General features: G+C 48.9%; 1 long non-coding RNA gene across 1 annotated transcript; it reads right to left on the bottom strand.

The window, feature by feature from the left end:
• Positions 1-479: 479 nt before the first annotated feature.
• Positions 480-14,577, bottom strand: LOC129622624 (uncharacterized). Its single transcript, XR_008700085.1, has 3 exons — positions 14,550-14,577; positions 2,738-2,908; positions 480-608 (listed from the first exon to the last, which is right to left on the bottom strand). It is a non-coding gene; the product is annotated as an uncharacterized LOC129622624 (long non-coding RNA).
• Positions 14,578-19,948: the final 5,371 nt, after the last annotated feature.

Raw genomic sequence — 19,948 nt, forward strand, 5'->3', positions numbered from 1 at the left:
TCTTGTTTCTTCCTTGCTTCTTACAGAAGCTGTTTGCTTGGTCTCTTGGTGGTTCCCATCTCCTCTGACTCCTAACTGTGACTTGGAGGAGGCTGGTGGGACTCAGGGGGCAATGTCAGGTGGAGACAGATGTTCGCCTCCTGGGATTTTCAGGAGTGATGGTGACATTCCCAGACACTGGTATAAGCTTGAAGATATATAAAATGCTTCCCTTTCATTCCCCTGTGGGTCTCAGTGACAGAGGACAGGGTGGGCTGATCATTTTAGAGATGAGGAGACTCAAGGCCAGAGAGGGACAGTGACTCCTGAAGCTCACACAGCAGGTTATTTCACTAGACTCAGCCTTCACAGCCCGAGATGCCCTCTTGACAGAGGCCCTGGGTGGACTTGCCCTCTTCCCCCTGGTATCATGTCCTCGGAAGCTGCTGAGCAGGGGCTAGGGTTTCTGAGGGCTGTAGGCGTGGTCTCCCTAGCAACTACTCAGGAACTGGTGTTCAGGGCAGGAGGGGGATCACTTCCTGTGCAGCAGGAGCGCCAGAAGAGTCCACAGCCAGGAAGCCAGTGTCGTGAGGAGGCTCGAGGTGATGAGGCTGGGAGCGAGGAGGAGGCTGGACGGATGGAGACAGAAGAAGGCATTTGAGATGCCTCTAGAAGTCGGGCAGACCCGGCAACAGGTTGGACATGAGGCCGTGGGGCAGGGGGTACTCAGAGATTCGAGAGGATGGCTGACAGGACGATGGGGTCGTTTGTAGAGTGAGGGGCCCTTGGAGGAGGAACCTCTCTGAAGAGGGTGCAACAAGGGATCTGGTTTTTTATTTTTTCTGTTTTTTGGCCTTGCCATGTGCCATGCAGGATCTTAATTCCCCGATCAGGGATTGAACCCCTGACCCCTGAAGTGGAAGGATGGAACTTTAACCACTGAACCGCCAAGGAAGTCCCAGGAACCTGGTTTTGATCAAGACATGTGTGGGGCATTCCTGTAGACACCCCTTGTCCATGAAGGTGGCTGGGATTTAGGGGTGAGTGACGACCAGTTGAACCCCCTCCCCAGTCCCAGCCTCTAGCAGCCTCAGCCCTCTGGGCTGGTTCCTTGGGGTCTTGGGAACATGCAGACCTCATTTCCTGCTCAACAGCCTCCCTGAAAGGAAGACACCCAGGGACTTGGCTGAACCTTGGAATTAATTTCAATTCAAAGTGTTGCCTGGCGTCTGATCACGTGGGACTCCTGTAATAAGATTACTTAATCACATGCTTACTCCGTGATGAGGGACGTGCGGCCCTGGGCTTGCGGGAGGCCTCCGAGGCCCCCGTTCGGTCCCTCCGGCCTGCTCCACCTGGCAGTGCACTTCGAATGAAGTTCCTGCCTCAGATTGTCTGCTGTCTCGGCGATTCAGACACTCATGAGGAAGGGAAAGATGCCGGTGACGCAGCCAGAGATGCAGGTGACCCCACCTCCCAGCAGCAATGGCTGCAAAGCATAGACTTGCTGTTCCAACAGCATGGTGCTTGGAGCAAGAGGGTCTGGGGACTTGTCCTCCCTGGCATCTAAAGCGGCACATTTCCCCTTACTCACTGTCGTCTTCTGCTAGGATGTAAGCCCCACGAGGACCCACATTTCTGTCTGAGGTTCGTTGGTGCCTAGAACATGTCTGGCATGTGGCAGGATCTGTCGGGGTTGGATGAGTGAATGATTTCCCATTTGTCTTAAATCCAGGCCAGGGCCTTCCTGACTCTTTCTGGGTCTAAATTGAGGGTTGTGAACGGTTGCTGGCTGCCCACCTTCCCATAAAACAGAGCTAACGGCCGTAAAGCTTTCCGGGCAGGACGGCTGTGGGGACGAACTGTGACAATCAAGACCCTTGGTATTGACCTGGACACAGCAAGTGCTCAGTAGTGTCTGCCACGAGTATTACTAGGGGGTTTATTTCTCACTACCTAATTTTGGGAGACTTCAGGCTGACCATGTTGCCATCAAGCCTCAGTTCCCCTTCAGCAAGAGGAGCACATGATAGGGCCTCCGCTAGGCACTGGAAGATCCCGAAGGCCCACATGTGCCCCATTAGTAAGAGCTTGGGGGCAATGAAGAAGCCTGTTTCCCCTGCACCTTGTAAAGTGCTTTAAACTAGATGAAATGCTCCCTCACATTCTCATATCTGACCTCAGTTATGGAGGACAGGATGGGGCGGATCATTTCATGGACACAAGCCCAGAGAGGCACAGTGACTGCCCAAGGTCACACAGCTCGTTGGTGGAGGATGTGATATTTCCTCCCACCTCCCCTGCCATGCGGGAAGCGGGAGGAAGGAGAGGATGAGGACAGGGCTGCCTGCCTCTCCAGCTGGCCCAGCATCCTTGCCGGGGGTGGACATGGCCCGAAGCTCCGGAAAGGAAGGAGACGAGACTGGAGTGGTTCGAATGTTGCCTCCTCAGACAGTCCCTTCCCCGATCAGCATACTTAAAGTAGGTCTCCCGTGTTGCTTTCCCAAAGTCTTGTCACCCACGGTGTTTACTGCATTCTGCCGCCCGCCTTTCCTCCTTCCTTGTTTGCTTCTCTTGTTCATAGTCTGCCTCTCCTACTGGGGACCATCTTTGAAGGAAGCAGGGAGGGGGCTTAGGGAGTCTTTGCCATCACTGTGCACCCACCCCCTTGCACAAGTCAAGCACTTAGCAGCTGTTCAAGGCATATATTTTCAGGGTAAAGTGACACATTCGTCCATGAAGTAGTGATAACACATACTTCCTGGCATTGTTCTTGGGCTTTTCAGGGGTTGGTGCCTGAAAGCATGAGGCACGTGGCTCTTGGCAGGAGCAGGGGCTAAAGATGGTGGCTCATGTCCCTCCCCTGGCTTGGGAGTCTGAGCCTCAAGTTCCCACCACGCCTGGTACAGCTTCACAGTAAATCTGCAGACTGAATGAGAGATTTACAAGACAGAGAAACAGGGTTAGAGTCCTTGTGCTCAGCGATGGTTTTTGTTGCCTAGGAACACCCACCCCCGTCTTCAGAGGTGAGTGACTTTGTGGGTGAAGAATGGGTCGTGAAAGACCCAAGAAGTAAATAGGCTCCATCGCAAATGAGCAGAAGGGAGAGGGGCTTGGGAGGGTTCCCAGCTCTGCAGGGCCCAAAGCTGGGGGAGGTGCCAGTTCCTGTTGGGGCAGAATTAAGATCCACAATGATGTCTTGATTTCTCTGGTGTCTACAACTTACCGAGGGAGTTTATCATAAGGAATGTTAACATCTGCATTTTGGGGACTTCCCTGGTGGTGCAGTGGATGCGAATCTGCCTGCCAACGCAGGGAACATGGGTTCAGTCCCGGAAGATCCCACATGCCGTGGAGCAACTAAGCCCAAGCACCACAGCTACTGAGCCTGCATGTGGCGACTACTGAAGTCTGGGCCCCACAGCAAGAGAAACCACCACCACGAGAGGCCCGTGCCTTGCAACAAGGAGTAGCCCCCTGCTCACCACAACTAGAAAAAGCCGGCTCACAGCAACGAAGACCCAGCACCGCCAATAAATAAATAAATGGTCATCCCTTCATCAATGTTCTAAAATAAAAAACCACCTGCATTTTGGCTCCAAAAGTCAGCTGAAGGATGGGGTTGACAGTCGTGCTGTCAGTTGACAGGAAGTAACAGCAAGTTGTCTGGAAGTTCCATGGGTCTTGGGTTGATTACAGAATAGTAGGGACCCCCAGGGGCATTACCAGGTGGCACTAGTGGTAGGTAAAGAACCCGCCAGCCAGTCTTGGAGACATAAGAGAGGTGGGTTCGATCCCTGGGTTGGGAAGATCCCCTGGAGAAGGGAATGGCAACCCATGTCAGTATTCTTGCCTGGGGAATCCCATGGACAGAGGAGCCCGGCAGGCTAACGTCCACAGGGTCTCAAAGAGTCGGGCATGACAGAAGTTGACATATCACGCATGCAGAGGCCCCCAGAGGTACCCAGATGGACCCTCAGCCCCTGACAGCTAACCAGGGCAGGGTCTCTGTGGGCACCTGGGGTCAGAATGATAGATCCTTGGGGCCCCGTGCATCACTCTGCATTGCTGACGTGGGCTCTGCTTTGCTGTCTTGTCATGGACCGCTCTGGGACCTCTAACTGGGCCCCTTCCTCCTTGTTTCAAGGTGACTTCTTGAACTTTCCAGTTTGGCCAATGGCTGAGAAAAGGGGTGTAGCCCAGTAGGTGAGGGCAACCACCTATGATCAGATCTTGCTCTGACTCTTACTAGCTAGGGGATCTTAGATGATTGCTCAACTTCTCTGAGTCTCAGTTTTCCCTTTTGTAAAATGGGCTGAGCAGCCCATGAGGCAACATCTCTGGAGTGCCTGGTATAGAGCCTTACAAAGACCTTGGGGAGCCTTCTGAGCTCTTGCTCTGGTGGAAGAAGCTTCCTCTCTCAAGTTGGACCCCATATGGAGTGCAGTGTGCACAGGAATGGGGGAGACCTGGGGCCACTGGGGCCACTGGACCAAACAAGGGCTGAACACCAAACAGGGGCTGAACGTTCAGGAAGGCTATTTCTCTCCTGGGCATGCTGGATCAGCCACCATCACTCCAGCAGCAATACTATAGAGGGAGGTAAGAGTAAAAATGACAATAATAAAGGCAATAATAACCAGAATTATGGGGCACCAAGAATGTGCTTTAAGCTGTGCTGAACACCTTACAAGTATTACCCCAAGTCATCCTCACAGTGGCCCCGAGAGGTGGATTTTGTCATATCCCTATTTCATTTATTTTTTTCTCTTCCATGGAATTCTTTTCCCCAAAGCAGGGGTTTTATTTTATTTTTTAATTTTTAAATTGAAGTAGAGTTGATTTATTTATAATGTGTTAGTTTCTGGTGTATAATAGCAAAGTGAGTCAGAAATATATATATACATATATATATTCTTTTTCATACTCTTTTCCATTATTGTTTATTACAGGATATTGAATATACTTCCCTGTGCTCTACAGTAGGGCCTTGCTATTTATCTATTTTATATATAGTAGCTTGTATCTGCTAACTCCAAATTCATACTTTATTCTTCCCCTATCCTTTTCCCCTTTGGTAACCCTAATTTTATTCTTTTATTTATTTATTTATTTTTTTGCTACACCATGAGGCATGTATTAATAGAATCTTAGTTCCCAGTAAGTAAGTGAAGTCGCTCAGTCGTGTCCGACTCTTTGCGACCCCCTGGACTGTAGCCTACCGGGCTTCTCTGTCCATGGGATTCTCCAGGCAAGAATACTGGAGTGGGGTGCCATTTCCTTCTCCAGGGGATCTTCCCGACCCAGGGATCGAACCCAGGTCTCCCGCGTTCAGAGGCTTTAACCTCTGAACCACCAGGGAAGATGACCAGGGATCAAACCATGCCCCCTGCACTGGAAGTGCAGCGTCTTAACCACAGACCACTAGAGAAATCCCTTAACTTTGTTTCTACCTCTGTGAGTCTGTTTGTGTTTCTTAGATAAGTCCACTGGTATCATATTTTAGATTCTACATGGAAGTGATATCATACGGTATGTATCTTTCTCTTTCTGACTTACTTCATATTCTCTAGGTCCATCCATGTTGCTGTAAATGGCATTGTTTCATTCTTTTTAATGGCTGGGTAATATTCCATTGTGTGTGTGTGTGTGTGTGTGTGTGTGTGTGTGTATATATATGTGTGTATATATATATATAAACATCTTCTTTATTCATTCGTCTTGTCATATCAACAGACATTTAGGTTCTTCCATGTCTTGGCTATTGTAAATAATCTGCTACGGACACTGGGATGAATGTTTCTTTTCAAATTTTAGTTCTCTCTGGATGTATGTCTAAGAGTGAGATTGCAAGCTTATATGGCAACTCTATTTTTAGTTTTGTGAGGAAACTCCAGTCTGTTCTCCATAGTGGCTGCTTCAATTTACATTCCTACCAACAGTGGAGGAAGGTTCCCTTTTCTCCACACCCTCTCCAGTGCTGGTTATTTCTAGACTTTTAAATGACTATCCCTGTTTTAAAGATAGAAAACTCATACTCTGGGAGCTGAAATGACTTGGCCAAGGTCGTTTCCTTGGTGCACTGTGTGGAGGACGGCCAGGCTTGAACCCAGAAGTCCAGCTCCCAAGTCTCTCAACCTCTCCACCTGGCTGCCTATTTTCCCCACCTTCCCCCTCCCTCCCTGTGCCGATGGCAGCTGTTCCCCCTTGCTTTTTCCATGGACATTCTGTCTCAGAGCAGCTTGGGAGGTAAGAGGATCTGTGCTAAAATTGCAAGGAGATGAACATTGATGAGGGCCTCAGAGCTCTGATTCTGGGTTTCTCATATTTGTTCTGCCTGTAAGACTACAGGGACGATGGGGACAGGGCCCACTGGCAGTGGGACTTGGTGTTCCCTGCTGGATCCAACTCCTCCCAAGTCACCCAGACCCTTCACTCCCATCTTGAATGTGGACAGCTCTTTGAGCCTCTTCCTTGCTGACCATCCTGACCAGGTCACTGCTCTTATATCCTAGGGCTAGGATAAAAGTCAAGGCTTTAGAATCCCTCACATCTGGATTAAAATTATGAGTGCATCTATGAAAAACCTGCAGCTAACATCACGCTTAATGGTGAAAGACTGAAAGCTTTCACCAAATCAGGAACAAGAGAGGCATTCTCAGTCTCCCCACTCCTGTTCAATATTGTACTGGAAATTCTAGCCAGCACAACTGGGCAAGAAAAAGAAATAAATGTCATCAAGATTAGGAAGGAAAAAAGTAAAACTATCTTTATTTGTAGGTGACATGATCTTACGTATAGAAAACTGTAAGGAATTCACTGAAAATATATATTAGAACAAATATATGAGTTCACAAAGGTTTCGGGATACAAGGTCAAAATAAAAAACCAAGCTCTATATACTAGCAATGAACACTGTAAAATGAAATTAAGTAAATAATTCCATTTACATTAGTATCTGAAAGAATGAAATACTTGGGAATAAGTTTAACAAAAGAACTGTAAATTTTGCATGGTGAAAACTACAAAACGTTGCTGAAAGGAATTGGAAGAAAGAAGAGCTAAACAAATGGGAAGACAGGCCTAAATGGAAAGGCATCCTATGTTTATGGATTAGAAGACTGAATATGGTTAAGATAGCAGCACCATGGTTGGATGGCATCACTGACTCGATGGATATGAGTTTGAGCAAGCTTCGGGAGTTGGTGATGGACAGGGAAGCCTGGCGTGCTGCAGTCCATGGGGTCACAAAGAGTCGGACACGACTGAGTGACTGAACTGAACTGAGCAACATCAACCAAATCGATCTATAGATTTAATGCAATCTCTATCAAAATTCAGTTGGCATTTTTGTACAAATTGATGCTAAAATGTACATAGAAATATGAGAGACCTAAAACCTTCAAACAATTTTGAAAAAGAAGGACAGAATTGGAGAACTCACACCTTCTAATTTCAAACTTATTGCACAGTTATAGGAATTGAGACTGTATGGCACTGGCATAAAGCTAGACTATAGATTGATGGGGTAGAATTGGGAGTCCAGAAATAAATCCATATATTTATGTTCAATTGATTTTTGACATGGGTGCCAAGATCATTCGATGGGGAGAGAAGAGTCTTTTTAAGAAATGGTGGGACTTCCCTGATGGTTCAGTGGGTAAGACGTTACCTTCCAATGCAGGGAGTGCAGGATTGATCTCTGACTGGGGAGCTAAGATCCCACATCCCTTGGAGTCAAAAAAACAAAGCATAAAGTATAATCAATGTCATAATAAATGCAACAAAGAGTTTAAAAAATGGTCCACATCAAATAATCTTTAAAAAAATGGTAGTGACAATTGGAATCACACACCCAAAGAGTAAGGTCAGATCCCCACCTCACATCATATACAAAAGTTAACACAAAATGGATCATAGTCCTAAATATAACAGTGGGAGCTATAAACCCTTAGAATAAAACAAAGGAGTAAATGTTCATGAGAAACCTAAAATCTTCAAACAATTTCAGAAAAGCAGAATTGGAGAACTCACACCTTTTAGTTTCAAACTTACTGCACAGTTACAGGAATTGAGACGGTGTGGCACTGGCATAAGGCTGCACTATAGATTGATGGGGTAGAATTGGGAGTCAGGCAACACAAAACCCACAAGGGTGCAAAACAGATAGGTAAATAGGGCTTCATGAAAATTGTAAAGCCTTGTGCTTTAAAATGGCAAGCAAGTGAAAAGACAACCCATATAATGGGAGAAAAAAAATTATAAATCATGTATCTGATCAGGATCTTGTCTATACAGAGAATTATTTACAAGACAAATAATCCAAATGAAAAATCCCAAGGAAGACATACAGATTGCAATAAGCCCATGAAAAGATGCTCAACACCACGTGCCATTAGGGAAACACACAAATCAAAACTGCAATGAGAGACAACTTCACTGTCTCTGCTGCTGCTGCTGCTGAGTCGCTTCAGTCGTCTCCGACTCTGAGCGACCCCATAGATGGCATACCACCAGGCTCCCCCATCCCTGGGATTCTCCAGGCAAGAACACGAGTGGGTTGCCGTTTCCTTCTCCAATGCGACAAAGTGAAAAGTGAAAGTGAAGTCGCTCAGTCGTGTCCGACTCTTAGCGACCCCATGGACTGCAGCCTACCAGGCTCCTCCGTCCATGGGATTTTCCAGGCAAGAGTACTGGAGTTGGGTGCCATTGCCTTCTCACTCTCTCTAGGATGACTCATATAAAAAAGATAGACCCTTACAAGTACTGGTAAGGATGCAGAGAAGATGGAACCCTCACACGTTGCTAGTGGTGTTGTAAAAAGGTTCAGTTACTTTGGAAAACAGCTAGGTGATTCCTCAAAATGCTAAAGACAGAGTTACATAAGACCTGGCATCCATTCCTATGTATACACACCCAAGAGAATTGAAAATAGATATTTTCAAAAACACATGTACACACGTGAATAGATATTTTATTTTATATTTATATTAACATATTATATTTCTATGTTCATTATTTATAAGAGGCAAGAAGTAGAGACAACCTTAATGTCCATCAACAATGGAGGGATAAACAGCATATGGTATATTTATACGATGGAATGTAATTTGGCAATAAAAAGGAACAAGGTACTCAAACATGATAATACATGGATGAAAATATTGGGTTGGCCAAAAATTTCATTTGGGTTTTTCCATAAGCTCTTACGGGCAAATCTGAACAAAGTTTGGCCAACCCAGTGTTATGCTAAATAAAAGCTACCTGTCACAAAAGACCACATATTGTGTGATTCCATTTATACTAAATGTCCAGCATGGGCAAATCCATAGAGAGGAAAGTAGATCAGTGGTTGCCAGGGCTGGCAGCAGGGCAGAATGGGGAGCGACTGCTAATGGGTTTGGAGTTTCTTTTTGGGGTGATAAGAACATTTTGAAGTTGGACAAGAGTAATGGTTGCACAACTCTGTGAATGTACTAAAAAGCATTGAACTGTACACTTTGAAAGAGTGATACGTGTGATATGTGAATTATATCTCAACAAAATGGTTATTTAAAAGGGGAGGGGCTCAATTTCACAGGAAATATAGGGATAGAGAAACAGGTTAAGTGACATTGCTGCTGCTGCTGCTAAGTCGCTTCAGTCGTGTCCGACTCTGCGCGACCCCACAGATGGCAGCCCACCAGGCTCCGCCGTTCCTGGAGTGGGTTGCCATTGAGGAAGCAAGCAGACAACCAGGCTGTGGGCATTTCACAGGACAATGGACTCAGTTTCTTCAATAAGTCAATGGCATGGAAAAACATTTAAAAAAATAAACAAGACACAGAAACTGAATGCTATGTGTAGACCTTCCAAGGATCCTAACTCAAACAAATCACCTGGAAAACCTTGTTGATGAGAGTATCAGGATAACTAGATTATGCACTGGATATTAGATGATGCCGTGGGATTGCTGTTAATTTTGCTAGGTGTGACAATGAATGCTATTAATATTACGTCCTTATAGTAGAGGAATACGGAAGTATGTTGGGATGAGATGTCGTGTCCAGGATTGGCTTTCTCTATTTATACGGCTGCGCCGTGCAGCGTACAGGATCGTATTTCCCCAACTAGGGATTGAACCTGTGCGCCCTGCAGTAGAAGCACAGAGTTCTAACCACTGGATGTCAAGGGAACTCCTCCTGGATTTGGCTTTATATTCCCTTTCATGGCAACAAAATAATGGAAAGGGACAAATAAAGCAGGTAAAATCTCAGTAATCTTTGAATCCGAATGATAGTCTGTGGGGATTTATTATGCTCTTTTTACTTTTGTGTATGTTTGAAACGTTCCTAAAAAAACTTTAAAAAATTATTTATGTTTTAGTTTTGGTTGCCCGTGGCCTTGGTCACTGTGTGCAGGCTTTCTCTAGTGACAAAGCCTGGGGGCCACTCTCCAGAGGTGAGCGGGCCTCTCATCACAGTGGCTTCTCTTGTCGCAGAGCACAGGCTCTAGGTGCACAGGTTCCGTAATTGCAGCTCACTGGCTTAGTAGTCCCGCAGCACATGGGATCTTCCCGGGCCGAGATCGAACTCGTGTTCCCTGCCTTGGCAGGCAGATTCTTAACCACTGGGCCACCAGGGAAGTCCCCAAACTTTTTTTAATGTTATGAAAAAGATCCTGCCTGTGTGGCCTCAGGCAAGCCCCTCCTCTGAAGGTGGGTTTGCACATCTATAAAATGGGGTTGGTAGCTGTCCCATTTCACAGATGAGGAGACTGAGGTTTAGAGGGGTGGTATGACCTGCCCAGGTCAGCACTGGAGAAGCCAGTATTTGAGTCTGAACCCACTCAGCTCCAGACCCTGCCTGTCACCTCCTTGCTTCTCTGAGCACGTGGTGGCTGCTTCAGCAGTTTTCACCTTTGGGGTGTATGTATGTGTGTGAGTGTGTGAGACCTCAGGGCCTGTCTGAGGCAGCCTGAGGCCTGTCTGGAGGTGGAGTCTGTTTTCTTTCCCTAGCGGGCACAGTGGACACTGGGACATCCTTTGAGCTGGCAGCAGCTCTCACACGGGCCCCTCAGTCCACCCTGCCTAGGTCACCCTCTGCCCCCCACTCCGGATGTCCAGGAGCCAGGCTCGGCAGCCCAGGCAGCCAGACAATGGGCCCTTTGGAGGCCTGACCAGGACCTGGGCCCCGGCTGTGGGCTGCGGCCGAGGCCGCCACAGAAGTTCGCTTGTGGCTGGTTGAGGATGCAGCCAGAAATAGGTCCTGCTGGGCACGAGCTCCTGAAGGCCCCGCCCTGGATTCAGCCTGGGAATGTGGGTATTTGTGGTGCTGAGGGGAGGAGAGCTTCATCAGGAAAGCAGGCCTATTTTGGGGCCTTCGCGAGGCAGGGAGGAAAATGGGCGCCAGCCCTGAAAACATCCACGCTCAGCCCCCCTCTTTAGTGCAGAGGCATGAACACAGGCTCCTGAGTCCCTCTGGGTGCAAACCCTGCCTCTGTGCCCACTGGGCATGTGGTCTGCTGGCCATGCAATTGGTTATTTCCTGCCTTGAGCCTTACTTTGCTCATCTGTATGGTGGGACAAACCACGAGGCCTTCATGGGTTGTAAGGATTCCTATGACGCATGCGCAGCTCCGGGAATAGTCTGTGCTCATGATGTACCTGTCATTAAAGTGTTTCTACCACCTCTCCTTTCCGCCTCTGGCAGGGGGCTGCTCCTGTCCTTGGATGGGCCCTGAAGGGCCTGAAAGGTGATCTGTGGCACAGTTTTACATCATCCCTGTTTGGGGAATCAAAGCACTGGAGCCCAGGCAGAGGCCGGCAAACCCCCCACCTCGCTTCCCCTCCCCAGCACGGCTCCCCGGTTCCCCTGCCGGCTCCCCAGGTCCGCCCTGTTCTGCAGCCTCTTCCCATGATGCACTGCAGGAGTCGTGCTCAGAGCCGGCAGTGGGAGGGATTCCAGGCGTTTTTTTTTCCCCTGCATGACTTTTACATCTGCCTCTCTTTGCCTGAAGCTGGGTGATGGGGGCTGAACACCAAGGAGCTTTGCAAGTCTAGGCCTGCGGTTCACAGACAGATACAAACCCAGGTTCAAGTCCAGAGTCATCCGGGCAGCCGTGGGCCCTTGGACAAAGGAGAGAACTTGTACTTATCTAGTTCTTCTGGAAGCCAGGGGACCAGGTCTCCCTCCTCCCGCCCCCCAGAATGTCCTTGAAGTTATTTTTATGTGTTGCTAGAAACCTGAATTGTAGACAGAGCCAAAAGCACGGGGAGGTTTCCCTTGTACCGCGGGTCTTGCCCAGAGGAGCTTGGGCCATTCCTAGCAGACTGATGAAGTCTGTCCAAACACTCCACTTTGTGTGTGTGTGTGTGTGTGTGTGTGTGTGTAGAGGGGAGGCTGGTCCTCGTCCCTGTAGAGTCTGGAGGTCATTGTTGCGAGGGCCTTGGTTGGTTGGCACAAAGATGAGGAGTGAGGATTTACAGAGGCTGTGTAAAGGATGCAGTCGTCCTGGGGTCTCTGAGGCCTGCGTGAAAATTCAGAATGCTCATGAATTTCAGTCATCCATCGTCCATCCATCCATCCATTCATCACATATAGAACCAGGATCTTCTTGGTGTGTGCGGGGGTGGCGATCACCCACCAAACACATGGAGCCCTGTTTCCAAGGAGCTCACAGATCTGACTGCTTCACTCTCCAACTCAACAACCCCCCTATCCCCAGTGTCCATGGGAGATGCTGTAATCTTTATACTGTGACAGGGACGAGACACGGCAATGTTCCCTGCCCCCTCACTTAGGCCTCGTAAAAGAGGATCTTAAACTTGCCCATTCAGCGCTTCCTTCTCCCCTCTGCAGAGAGCTCTCCCTTTCCCAGCCTGATTCTCCAGAAGGGGTAATGCAGAGCAGAGGGGCGCGCTTGCTGGGGCAGTTTTGGGCTGTTCTTTACCGGGGGCTCTGCCAAGCAGAGAGTGCAGGAAGGGACTGGAGTTCCCGAGGCTGAGTGGAGCTATAAATGAAGACTTCAGTGGGCAGAGAGAGGCAGGAGAGCCATGTTCATTCTGGGGCTGCCAGCGAGGGGTTCTGGAGTAGAATTTGATATGAGAGCCCCGCAGAGTCAGGAGAGGGGATTGGAAATGGTCGCTAAGGGGTAGAAACAGGACCCTCCCTGATCTTCTTTGCAAGACAAAAAATATCGAAGGGACTTCCCTCGTGGCACAGTGGATAGGAGTCCCCCTGCCAATGCAGGGGACAAGGCTTCGATCCCTAGTCTGGGAAGATTCCACATGCCACGGGGTGACTAAGGCCGCGTGTCATAACTTCTGAGCCTGGGCTCTAGAGCCTGAGAGCCACAACTACTGAGCCCACATGCTGTAGCGACTGAGCCTGTGCGCCTAGAACCTGTGCTCTGCAACAAGAGAAGCCACCGCAATGAGAAGCCCTCGCACTGCAGTGACGAGTTGTCCCCACGCTCTGCAACTACAGAGAGGCCACGTGCATCAACGAAGACTCAGTGCAACCAAAAATAGCAAATACATATTTTTTAAAAATTGGAAATCCCTGTAAATAATATGTGGGTGCTGTCCCAAACTCCGTTTTTTTTTTTTTTTTTTGTCCCCCCCTACACCTTGAGGCATGTGGGATACAGGATCTTCTTAGTTCTCTGACTAAGGATGACTGGATAGTCAGGAAGGTCCCCCAAACTCCTTTTAATGAGACTTTGTAGGGAAGGGGCCACGTGGGGCCCAGCAGTTACTAGGGTTACCTTACATGGCTTACTGGGCTTTCCATGATCTGTGGTCTGCCCACCTTTTCAACTTTATCACTTATCTCTTCACCTTTTCCCTCCCCCCGACTCCTTATCCAAACCCTGCATTACAGCCTGATCCTTTGACCTCCCACTGGCCTTGCTGTGACCTCTGCCTGGAACCACCTCTGCCCCCACACCGGGACTGCTTTGAAGCATTTGGTCTTCTGTGTGCACTCTCTCTCTCTCTCTTCTCTCCCTCGGTCATTGGGTTGACATGCCCAGACTACTCTCCTTTTGTTTTCTCCTTTAGTATGACTTTTAATGCAGTCCTAGACAGATGAATGTAAACGTAGCTCACAGGTGAGTTTTACCAGTCTGTTCACACTCAGCACGACGTGCAGACAAATAAATAGACTATCCAGGGAAGTGGCATTTCCTGGCACTTTGCCTTTCTGGTTCACAATAAACCACAGTAATTAATTTATTAAAAATATCCTTTGGGCACCTACTACCGCCCAGATATTCTGTTGAGTGCTGGTGATAAAAGTATACTTAGTGGAATTCAAGTCTACAATCCAAACCCTAGCCCAACACCAACCTTAAACACAACACTTACCCCAATACCAGCGCTAATCCCAATGCCAATCCCAATCCCAAACCCGATGCTAACCCTGATCTAACCTCAATCCTTTCCTGACCAAAGCCAATACCAAGTCTACCCTGAACCGAAACCTAACCCTAACCCTAATTCTAACCTTTGGGTTAAAAACCTTTTAGTAAATGTTTGTCTCCTTTTCTGCTGTAGACAGTGGATTGTGCCAAGTAGTAACGAAACTCACCTGATTCTGGATGAGCCAGTGCCTTCAGACTGGAAAAGGTAGAAGGCAGGTGAGACCAAGATGAACACCAGCCCAATCCAGGGGATAACTTTGAAACACAGGGGTGTATATTTTCATGTAAGTCCCCAAGAGCCCATTTTCCAAAATTACGATCCTTACTGCAACCCTGCCTGACTCAGCTGGTATCTGCTGACTCCTCCCCTCGCTGATCTCTGGGTCACACAGACCTCTTCTTTCCGTGAATGCCTTGAGCTCCTTCTGCCCTCAAGGCACCCAGATGTTGTTCCCCTCACCTGAAATACCTTTCCTCTCCTCCTCATCTGGCTGACTCCTGCTCAGTCCTCAAGTCCCTCTGAAATGTCACTTCCTGCCCTGCCTGCCCTCTCCCCCCAGTCTCGTTTTTTATATCTTTCATGCTCATGAATCCCAGGGTTTCCTTTTAGGACATTTGTGGATATTTGTGGCCATGTATTTGTTTGCATGTTTATTTCTTCAATGTCTGTCTCCCCAGCCAGACGGTGACCTCTTTCAGAGCAGAGATGTTGTTTTGTTCTCTGCTCTAGCCCCAGGAACCAGCACAGGGCTTGGCACACAGCAGACCTGCAGAAAACTTGGGTGATCGAACAAAGGAATGAATGAAGGACTGCAATTTCCACTTCTTCATAAAAGTGAAAGAAAGGTTCCAGCTAAAGGCAGCTCCTGACCAGGGAGTTTGTCCTAGGCCCTTTGCTGAGCCCCGGGGAAGCTAGGAGAGAGGGGAGGTGTATCCCAGAGCAGGCAACCATCCGTTTCTGCTTCCAGGCTTACTTGGAAACAAACAGAGGTTTTTTTGAGAATCGATTTCCTCATTTCAGAGTCTCCAGAATACTGACTGGGAGGGTTACAGGTATCGTCCTCACTGTTGTACAAAATGCTTTTGCCCAGAGAAGTAAAAACGCCTGTGTGGGTCACCTGGCTGGTTGGTGGCAGTGCCTAAACCCTGTCTCCTGGTCCCTAGCACTTGGCATTGACTCTTCCTTTCCTTCTGCCCCTGAACCTGAAGGTGCTCAGCTGTGTCTGCCTCCACGAACTCAGCAGCACACCCGTTGCCATGGGAACCCTGACACACTCCAGGCCCATCTTCCCATTTTGTTGACGGGCATGTTGACACCGGTGGTGGAACCAGACTTAGGCAAATGAGTCAGAGGTTAGTACCCTGGGTCTCCAGCAGATTCTTCACACCTAAATTCTTCCTCCTTTCCGGAGGGTCAGAAGAAGGACCTGAGTCACAAGGATCACTGCTGTTTATTGAGCACCTACTGGTGACACGCCTGGGTGAACTGCTTGTTATCTTGCTGGAACTTTACAATTATTCAATTTACCAGCTGAAGAAATGGAAGCACAGAAAGTTTCAGTCACTTGTGCAAGGCACGCAGCTGGTAAATGTTCCTGGTGGTATCTGAACCCACCAAGATCTACTGGGGTCTAGAATCTTAACTTTATACTTAAAGAAAATCCCAGAAATGTCAAGGAAACGCTGCCCAAATGTTAGCAAAGCTGCCTGGTCCAGATAACTGCACAGCGTGGCCTGGGGAGCATCCTGTGAGGCCGCGGGTGATTTGGGCCCCGCCCTCAGTTCGCTAACAGTTTGGCCCCGCCCCTCTAGCGCTGGCAGCACTTGGCTCCGCCCCCGCAGGCAGAGCGTGACTTCCATTGGCCACCGTTTCCATGGTTACGTGGGGCCTGTGGAGCGTTGGTTTCCCGACACGTGTCCCCCGGAGCCGCCCGGAATTTGACAGGGGACCACGTGCGCGGCAGCGCGGGAGCCAGACAAAGGGCCGGGAAGGCGGGGAACGAAGCCTGCGGAGAGGCCAGCGTGGCCGTCGGATCCGGCGGGGGTGAGCTCCACGCTCCTCCTGAAAGGAGGAGGAGCCCTCCACCTTCGCCTTTTTGTATTTTTGGAGGAAAGAAAAAACAAAAAAGAATTAATGCGGAAAGCGCTGGGGGAGAGGATTCCAGCCAGCCCCACCTGCCCTCCTTCCTCCCAGAAAAATCTGGTACCTGGGCATCTTTTAAGGCGTGAGAGCCCACAGGGTCCTTACTTATGCACTCGTCTTCTAACCCCGCCTTGACTTCAGTCCTTGAGGTTTCAATTCTCTTTCACTGGCTTGTTCGGGAAGCAGAAGCTTAAGTATGGTTGTTTTGATGCTTGAAAAATGAAACCCAAGGAATTGTGGGGGTTTTTGTCATCCATCCATCCATCCTACAAGGGCTACTGCATCCCCAGTCGTGATGATGTAACCCCTGCCCCCAATTTCTTCACTGAGTCCCTGGACTCTGTGCCTAGCCAGGACCTGGGCTGGACCACTAAGGTCAGTGCAGTAGACAGATACTCATCCTGTCTTCGTGGCCCTGGTTGGAGCATTGCCATCTTTCCAGTCTCCAGGCCAGATGCCCTTAATATTCCCCTACCCCCCATTCCCATCACCAGTTGTATCTGCTTCCGATTGCTGCTGTAACAACTCAACACAAATTTAGCAATTAAAACAACACAGATGTACCATCTTGCAGTTCTATACGTCAGAAGTCTGACACAAATCTAACTGGGCTAAACTCAAGGTGCTGGCAGCACAGCTTTCCTTCTGGAGGCCCTGGGGGAGAATCGTTTCCCTGCCATTTCCAAGCTTTCCTTGTTGCTTGGCCTGTGACCCAGAAGTTGGGTCTTCCTTCACTGTGAGACTGACTCTTCTTCCCTCTTCCAGGGTAAGAACCCTTGTCATCACATTGGCCAACTAGATAATTCAGAATAATCTTATCTTAAAGCCAGGTGATCAGCAAGCTCAATTCTATCTGCAATCTTAATTCTCCCTGCCAAGTAACATAAAATATTCATCCATGTGGGGATCAGGATGTGGACATCTTTGGGGGCATTATTCTGCTGACTGGACTAGTCCTGACAATTGGACCTTCCAAACCTCCATGCAGTGCTCTTCTTCTCTCCTCCCTTTCTGGCTGCCCCCATCTCTGGCAGGATACTCACAGTGGCCCCCTTTCTATCATCTTCCTATTTCTCGCCCCTTCTCTGTCCTCAGCCCCTAGGGTGAGTGCTTCAAGATACAAGCCGCAGGCTTCCCTGGTGGTTCCTTGGTAAAGAATTCACCTGCCAATGCAGGAGACATGGGTTCACCCCCTGATCTGGGAGGATCCCACATGCTGAGGAGCAACTAAGCCCATGCACCACAACTACTGAGCCTGTGCTCTGGAGCTGGGAAGCTGCAACTACTGAAGCCCGGGAGCCCTACAGCCCCTGCTCCACAACAAGAGAAGCCTCTGCAATGAGAAGCCCATGCTTGCTGCAACTACAGAAAAACCTGCATCAAAGACCCAGGACAGCCAAAAGTTAAAAACAAAAGAGAACAAGCTCCATGGCCCCAGTCACCTGCAGGCAAGAGTTCAAACTATATTTGGGCACAAAGGGCCTCCACCTGCCTTCCCCACCCACTCGGCCCTGTTGGCTCCCCCAGGCCCATCCTCACTCTCTCTGCCTCACTGCTCTTTGCTCCTGTAATACTAAATCACTTCCGGTTCTCTTTATTTCCCAGGGCATCTGACACCTCCTGGCCTTTCTGGATTGTTCGCCCATCTTTATTTATCTCCCCCAGGAAACCTCCTCTAACCCCTAGGTCGAGTAAAGGGGCCGCTTCATTGTCCTGCCCAGAACCTAAATGTGCACCGACCATGGCGACTTTAAGAAATCTCAGCCCTGCCTCCTCGTGTCTCCGTGAGCCCCCTGTGATGAGCCCCTTGCCAGGGGCACTGTATGTCACTCGCCTCTTTTGCCCGCACCCACCAGCATCTGTTGGCCGCAATCAGTTCAGGTGCTTGGTGGTGGTATGAGGAGACCAGCTGGGCTATTCTGGAAAGGATAAAATGGATGGAAAAGCCCTTTCCTTCCTGATATGAGAGGACTTTTGCTTGGATTCTGGCTGCCAGGATAGAGTAATAATAACAGGCACAAAATGGCAGCCAATGCTGCCGGCTACTCTGCATCAGGATCTGCTAAGCACTTTACACCTGTGTTGTCAACTGATTCGGACAACAGCCTTGGTGGGACCAACCTTGTCTGCAGCCTCATTTAATAGCTGAGAACCTGAAGCTTGGGAGGTTAAGCTTGGGCCAGGAAAGCATCTTGGCCACCCCAGGGCCCTGTTTGGAGCGGGGATAGTGGGAACCAGTGGACAGGTGGTCAATAATGAGGGGTCCCCCTCCTTGGGCAGGGAGCTATGGCTGGCTCAGCCTTGGGTGGAATTGGCCTGACCCACCCCCCACACACACCGGGGAGCCAACTTCCGGGATGTACTTCCTATGGCCTCTTCTTTGCATTCACTTCCTGTTTCCTTTTCCTCATGCTTCTGCCAGCCCATTGTCCTCTTCTTCCCTCTCTGGCTTGTTTGACCAGGATATGTAGGCAAGAGGTTCATTTTCAAAAGTAAAGGAAGAGGAATGGGGAGTTAGCGTTTGACAGGGACAGAGTCTCAGTTTGGGAAGATGAGAAAGTTCTATGTGTGGATGGTGGTGATGGTTGTCCAACAGTGGGAATGCACTTAAGGCCACTGAACAGTGCACTTAAAGATGGTTCAAACGGTGTTTCTTGTGTTATGTACATTTTACTTCCGTGAATAAATTGCAAAAAAAAAAAAAAAAAAAACAAAACAAAACCAGTCCCAAAAGAGGGAAGAAAAGCGCTTCACATTCGCAGAAATTTTGAAGATCGGCTTCCCACTGCACCTTTGTTGTTTCTCAAGCCTCTCCCGGGGCCAGGCCTCATGTGTTCTCACTTCATCCTGAAACAACCTCCAGGAGAGAGGTGGCCTCCTCCCTGGCCGACGAGGAGACTGAGGCTTAGCGACGGGAAGTGGTGAGGCTGTGTTTAAAGACAGCAGGCCTCTGGTTCTTAGGTGCAGTGTGAGGGAAGTGTTAGGAGTTCAGGCTTAAAATGAGCTCAGCTCCTGACTGCCATGAGACCTTGAGCAAATGTTTCCCGTTACTGACCTTCCTATTCTGACAACTGGGGATAATAACAGTGTCCTCCCAAGTGTGGTGGGAGGATTTGATGAGATGATGTTGGAAAGTCTTAGCACAGGGCCTTGGCCACCATCAAGGGTAAAATTCCCTTTGGAGTCCTGCTGGGGCCCCCTTTTGGTGCTTCAGTGGACACAGGGCTGGCCGTGAGACCAGAAGACCTATGTCAGCCTGACACTGATTTTCTCTGTGACCTTGGGGAGGTCCCCTCCCCTCCCTGGGCCTCATATTTCTCAATAAAGTTAGGTGGGATTGGCACTTGGTGGCAACCTACATGGAAAGGAAATTCAAAAAAGAGGGTGTATATGTATACATATGGATGATTCCCAGGTAGCTCA

This window comes from Bubalus kerabau, chromosome 11 (assembly GCF_029407905.1).
Source record: "Bubalus kerabau isolate K-KA32 ecotype Philippines breed swamp buffalo chromosome 11, PCC_UOA_SB_1v2, whole genome shotgun sequence".
Lineage (NCBI taxonomy): Eukaryota > Metazoa > Chordata > Mammalia > Artiodactyla > Bovidae > Bubalus > Bubalus kerabau.